The following is a 7567-nucleotide window of genomic DNA, read 5'->3' on the forward strand; positions in this document are numbered from 1 at the left end:
TTCCCTATTATAGGTTACACATGCAGTAGGAAAATAAATGTTCCTGTAATGCAATGAATTGAATGCAAATATTTTGAAAATAGTTTTTTATTTGCAAATAGAAATGAGTGTCATCATCAGTGGACTCATCGGGTGATGTCATACATGATATTAAATGTCTTCTTGCTGTGGCCAGACTCTGTAATGTAATCAACTGGATTATCAGTCATTGTAAAGTATTAACAAAGACAAGACGGATTTTAAAAGAAAAAAAAAGAGGCTAAACCAGTTCAGGCACTTTCTCCATTTGCTTCATGCGTCACAGAAGCTGTTTGCAAATATTTACTCAGTCATTTCCTGGTGGATTCTGCTGTTCTCGGCCGTTAAAGTCTGAGGTTTTAGTAGCCGTCTTCTCAAAGGATTTAAATGAAAAAAAATTGAAATAAATATTTCCAGATCTGGATCTTGGTGAGTGTTTTCCTCTGTCGTTTGTTAGGCATTTCTACATCGTGTTCAGATAACAACAATGCATCTCTGATTTAAAACAACTCTTTAAATTACAAACTACAGTTCAGAATTTATAGTTAAAAGCAGACAAACTACTTCATATATTGCTTTTTTGCTTTGATCTGAAAATGTTTCAAAGATCATTGTGCTTTTTCACTGGAAGCAAGTAAATGCGACTGTTTTTAAGAGTTAACATAATCAATAATCACTCATTTGTGAACACATGATTAATAACCCTTGACCTATAAACAGTGAAGAAGTTTAAATATTTAAAAATCCACAATATTTTCTAGATTTATCTCAGATTGTCAATTTGGTCTCAAACTTTTGGCCTGCACTATATCTGATTACTCTGTAATATAGTGTTTGTCCAGTCAGAAATTCATGATTTCTCTTCAATATTGATGCGGTTATATATTTTGTGTGTTTTGCAGATGTTCTCTGATACCTCAAAATAAGAAGAATAAGACTTCATGCCAGTAATATGACAAGAAAACTAAAAGAAATGCCAGAAAGAGAACGAAACGCAGCTGAAGGAAAAGAAAAGATGACAGATGAAGACAAACCTGCGCAGAAGGAAAACACAATGAACAGAAAAGAAAATGCCTATGGATTCAGAAAACATCTAATTCTGCAGCAGAAAAACAGTCAGGACACATATCGACCAAAGTGTAAGAAAGTTTGAGAGGAATTTCAGATTTTAACACAAATATCCGTACATAATGCCTATATATGATGTGCATGTTTACAATAATAATAACATTTGCGCGAGTGCAGATTATATAAAGTGAATGTTGACTGTTGACCCTTAACTTGGGTTTTTAGTCCAATGAAATGCATGGAATTGAATAAAAGTGAAATCCTGCAATGATTAATCAGAATATTATATTGCATAGATAACATAAATCAAGTTACTTTTCAATATCACAGATCGATAAAAGATGAAGAAATGTCATATTAAGATCATTCAACTGCTCTTGCATCGTGACGTTCATTATGATTTCAGTGTGGAATATGATCATGTGACTCTCTCAAACCGTAGCCTGAACGTCTGTTTGTTTGCTTTCAGTCTCTCTTGATCCAGACAGACCTGCGGAGAAAAGAGAAATCCAGGGATGAGGTCAGAGACTCACAGCTCATTATCATAAAATAAACCTGCACGTGTTTTGATTTCTAACACTGTGTTTTCTCTTCAGAAAGCTGCGAGTTTTCTCATCTAACTGGCAGAATGTTCTTCACGTTACTTTCAGTCGCTGAATCAGAATGAGACTGGAATACAAACACTAATATTTTCCTCTGAAAATGCTCAGTTTTTAAGTGTTCATGCAAGGCTATAGCTGTACTGTGTATAGGCTACATATTTAAACTGATTTTGATTTAATACTGTGTCTTCCTCCTGTTTGAACAGGTAGTTCATGCACAAACTGTCTAGAGATGCAAAATATTTTTCCTTAAACGTGTCATTACTTTACTCCCGTTTAGAAGTTATTTTTATCTTAAGAACCTCCTATGACCGGTGTCAAGTATTGTTCAAGTGCACAATGATCTCTGTATTTGAGCTGCGTGAGCACATGATCAGCAGGGATTAAATGTCTGTATTATATGGATTCTGTTGAACACTATGTGAAGGTCATGTAAGTGTCAAAGTGTATTTACAACTTTACACTGTGTCTGTTTATACCTGAACGTGTTCTTTAATGTCTAAATGACCATGTTTATACAATGCTCAATAAATATTGAATTTAGCCAACAGACGTGTCTGCGTAACGTCACTTGTCAGTAGTAGAACAGCCTGTAATATAAAGCAATCATTGATAACAGGGATGTAGTGGAGGCTAAACGCACGTAAACGCCGTTTACGCATCTCCCAAAATTCGGATATAGTGTTTGCCCACCTCCAAAATGCGTTTATCCACCTCTAAATTTCACGTTATTTGAGCGGACTTTGCTTTTCCAGTGCGTGATCGCCGATCGGTACATGATTCTCGAGCATTTGGGCCGTTAAGGACAGAGCAGAACATTGAGCAGAGAGCGCACACACACACACACACACACACACACACACACACACACACACACACACACACACACACACACACACACACACACACACACACACACACACACACACACACACACACACACACACACACACACACACACACACACACACACACACACACACACACCACACCACACACACGGAACAAGAGAACGGCGCACACACGTAGCAGAAAACACGCTCGTGAAGTTACTAGACAAGTTGCGCGAGAATGAAACTTGATCGCAGCCGCAACAGGAAATCATTAAAACGATGCAAAAAAAAAAGTGTTTTTATTTTATTTTATTTTTATTCATTACAGGCAGCTGATTTAATGTAGGGAGCATGTCAACACCCAACTGTACAAGAGATTCAGAGGGAATCAAGCCTGCACCAGGTTAAAGACTTTTCCCATTTACAGGGAAACACTTATCCACATTTTTCTGATAGACCAAACAACTAATCAATTAATTGAGGAAATATTCAACAGATTAATCGACTATGAAAATAATCCCAAATCCCTAATCATTATGTAGGCTACAAGTGCGTTGCATTGGAAGCCCTGGATATAAGCCTCCCTCTCTATCTCTCTTAAATATTTTTGTTCTCTCTGTTTTGTCATTTAGTAGCCTAAACTTTATAGATTTCAACCATATTATTCCTTTTTGAGTCTCTTTAACAAGAACTTAGATTAATGTATGAATTGAATAGTGATTGTGTGACCTATGATGAGGGAACAACCAGTGATACCCTTGGTAGTACCATCAAATGATAGCCTATAGCGATGTCATCAGGATACACATACACCGGTAGGCAGTGGCCCACCTTACCGGGTGACCACGTCATGGTCCACCAGAATTTATATTTTACCCACCTCTTTTTTTACCACTACACCACTGATTGATAAATACATGTGCTTAGGGCTAGCTGTGAAAGTAATTCCCAATTTACAGTGTTATTGCATTGAAATAAGTAAATTAGTGAAGATAAGTACATAAAACTAATGATGAACTCTTTTTGCACTGAGGCTCCTGGAAACTGGTGTAATTCATTTCTTCTGCAGGAGAGAAACAACAACAACAACAAAACACTTAAAATTTTACTGTTGAAATCTAGTGCTTAAAGTCCCCCTGTGGTGGAAATAAAGCTTTTAATGTTGTTTATATGTTTTTAATGTGCTTTAAGACAAACCATGTGTAAATTCATAAGTCGACACCATTGCTGAGTATTTTCTCCTTAAAACTGCAGTGAACCAAAGACAAACACGCTTTGAAATCGCTGGTGTTTCTGACGTCACAGACTTTGTAACCAATCAGATCAACATGACGGCGGGCTTTAGCATATCATTAACAGCGAACTAGCAGGGGAGCCGTAGTGAAAAAAAGTATACTTTATTGTATTTGAAATATATTGCCTTTTTAAATAATACATTGCAAATATACTAACAAAGACTGTACTATCTTTAAATATATTTAAAGTATATTAGCATCATGCTTTTACCTTTTCACAATACAACTTTTAACACACTTTAAAATAATTGTACTTAGAAAAATATACTTGAAGTGAAAATTCAGTTTATTTTTAAAAGTGTATTTATTTGCCCTTTATTAAAAATATATTTTAGGTATACTGTGTGCTGAAAATGATCATTGTAACAATGCATTACATTATACATTATAGTATACAATAGTATTTTGTACAAAGTATAGTTAAGTATTATTTGTTTATTAATGTGCATTTGTGCAAAGTGTGCAATTTGTAGTATACACTTATGGTCGGCGCCGACATGTAGTGCCGTTGTGCTTCGGGAGACCCGAGTTCAAGTCCCGGCTCGTGGACCTTTCCTGATCCCGTCTCTCCCACCTCACTTCCTGTCTAGCTACTGTCCTATCCTAATAAAAGGCAAAACGCCAAAAATAAATATATACATTTACTTATGGTATATTGCTTGTATGTTTCAAAGACACCCATAATGAAGTTGTACTGTACTTGTAACACAAATAAATTACCCTTTAATATTACTAATTAAGCATGTAATTAGTCCCTACACAGGCATATACTTAAAGTATACAAAGTATACTTTAAATTGTTCCAATTTAGCACACTAAATACACTTAAAGTTATGCTTTACTACAAATTAATTACAACTAAAATATACTTAGTACAAAATTAGTTGTTTAAAAATAGCACACTTCAAGTTAACTAATCATTAACACACTTGAAGTATACGAAATTAGTCTGGCTGCAAGTATACTTAGCATATTTTGTTTTTCACTAGGGAGTCTCAAGAGCTGGCAGGTTATCCCAGTATTTTTTTTGTTGTTGTTGTTGATATGAAAAATCCGGTAGATTTAGCAATATAGCGGGTGAATATTACGACGTTATGAGGCACTAAATGAGGCAAGGTTGTAGAGTTACATTCAAGATATTTTAAGGCATGAAAATTGTTATATTTACAGGAAAAATGTTAATGTAATGTTTAGTAATATGTCATTTTGGTGATCAAAGATGAGTTTTGAGGGATACAATTATTGACTACAGCGGAATAAAAAAAAAAGAAAGAAAACTTAAATGAATGAAGTAACGCTATACAGTTTCAGGCCTTTGCTTTATGCTTGAGCTCATGCCTGTCGTCTCACTCTCTCAACTATTTGTGCACACAATGAAGAAGTATGTAGTGTTGATGATTCTGGTTTTACAACAACTAACCTGCACAAAGGTGAATTTCCTCGGCCTGATCAGACTCAAATTACAGCCAAGCGACTTATATAAAGTATAAGTCTATTTTTACCACCACACTTAATTGAAAAGTTTTTCTGTGATTGTGTTTCATGTCACATCCCATACACAAAAGAAATATATTGAAATATATTTTAAAGTGTCAAAAATATATGTGGCACATATTAAAAAAACTCTGCATTCTGTATGTTCTTTCCTACATAAAATAGTCATTTTAGGGCCGTAAAGGGCTAGCAAAAGTCAGTAAAGGGCCGTGGCCTACTGGTTAGGGCTTTGGGCTTGTAAACCAAGCGATCCCCGACCAGTAGGAAAAATGTGGCTGGGGGAAGTGGTAGAGCACTATCCATAGATGAAGTGGTCTATCTAAAAAAATGAATTGAAAATGTGTTGTTTGTGAAAATGTTAACTTTTTAAATTTCAAATGAAACAATTTGCAAAAGTTAAAACATATATGAACATATATGTAAACATATATGAAAATATATTTACATATATTGAACTAAAATATATTTATTGGGCCAATATCAAATATATTTCTTTTGTGTATGGGATGCTTTGCTCACTACATTAGCTAAATAGTCATAATAATCATAGTCATAAAATAAAGAATAAGATGTGAAGAATGGTGTAGTGTAGGCTGATCACTTGCACTCTGTCACTGCCATTTTACATAGTTTCGACAATAACATTAATAATCCAATCTTGAATGGTGCAGATGTTTGTCACATCTGCACCACAATGTCACAAGATCGATCTATGCATTTGCATCATCATCTGTCAATCATCTTGCATTCACCTTTGCATTACATTTCACAAGATCAACATAAAAACATATTTCACATATTTCAAATGACTTGAGTAGGAAAACTCTCGACGGGTCATCATGTGTCTGTTCTGATGTGAACAGAAGAAAAACAATGCTAAATGCAAATAATCTTTAATTGATGTAATTAAAAGTCTAATCAATCTGAAAAAAAAATGCATCTTTTGAATATTTTAGTAGTGTTTGTTTATTGTATGTTGTTTATAATTTATTTAATGTTAATAATTTTGCATATTGTTTTGCCTATGCAGGTCATGGTAATACTAATACGGTTGATATTTAAAGTTGTGTCTTATTCACATTTGCTAAATAAATGTGTTTCCTGCAGGAGGCATTAGGCAATCAGTGCAGTCAATCATGTCAGAACAGAAGCTGTAGCTAAAAATAGCTTCTTTCCACTGTCAGTTCAAGGAATTCTTTAGTATTTACTCAAGTCATGTTTCCTCAATGATTGCGTCAAATAGGCAGAGCCAAAGATTAGCCTATAAGAGCAGCGCAGAGTTCACTTTATCCTCTTTTTCTCTTGATGAGTTTGTTCTGTTTTCTCTGAGCTCTTGTTCGGTCTCGTCATTCATCAGGTGTAGTTACAGGATTCTCTCTCTCTCTCTCTCACACACACACACACACACATAGAGCTAATGTGGATATTTCTGCTCCTCATCGATTCACTTTTACAGTCGTCAGAAGGTGAATGAAACACATCTTTATGCATTTCGTAAAGCTGAGTTTAAAATATGAGATTACTTAAATGTTGCGGTTGAAGTGAAAGTCACTGACAATCATTGCGCTGGACTCACTGTGGAGGGAAGGTGGTGTGAGACGGATCACATCTGGAGGATCAGACCCTGCCGAAGAGATAAAGGTCTTAAATGAGAGATGGACAGCAGAAAGAAGGAATCAAAAATCAATGAATCGTGGGAGAAAAGCGTACTGAAGCTTATTCGCAGAGACAGCATGCAGCAAAAACCAAACAGTGAGTATTTTATCTGCAATTGTGTTTTGTTCTTAAAACGGTTGCCTTATTATCACAGATGGGGAAGGCTGCATGGGGCAAGTTGTGACAATTTTTATTTCAGTGAGTATTCCTCCAGGAGATTTATTTTTTAAACAAAGCTTAAAGCCTGAAGATTACTTACAATTAAACAGATTTGTACAGCACAAAGTAACAAAGAAAATGCAAACCATTGTATTGATTTTTAATTTTTTTTGTAAAGTATACAGTTCTAACATTTAAAATGTGTGACAACTTGCCCCAATTAAAATGTGACAGCATTTGAATGATGAACACAATCAACCCTTATTAATTGTCTAAATGTGTGTATTTTGCTGTGTTCATTTTAGTTTAGAGGACTGAAATTCACAAGAATTATCCTAATTTAAAACATTATTATTATTCCAGTGTGTCTGGATGCAGCCGGACCTGTAGAGTTTCATTCTGTTAAATCAGAGACAGTCACAGATGAGGTGAGAGCTTCACA

General features: G+C 35.0%; 1 long non-coding RNA gene across 1 annotated transcript; it reads left to right on the forward strand.

The window, feature by feature from the left end:
* Positions 1-289: 289 nt before the first annotated feature.
* On the forward strand, positions 290-2236 carry LOC309478210. Its single transcript, XR_014198857.1, has 4 exons — positions 290-447; positions 921-1157; positions 1556-1606; positions 1683-2236. It is a non-coding gene; the product is annotated as an uncharacterized lncRNA (long non-coding RNA).
* The last annotated feature ends 5331 nt before the right edge of the window (positions 2237-7567 follow it).

Source organism: Leuciscus leuciscus (genome assembly GCF_965113295.1).
Source record: "Leuciscus leuciscus genome assembly, chromosome: 16".
NCBI classification, from domain to species: Eukaryota; Metazoa; Chordata; class Actinopteri; order Cypriniformes; family Leuciscidae; genus Leuciscus; species Leuciscus leuciscus.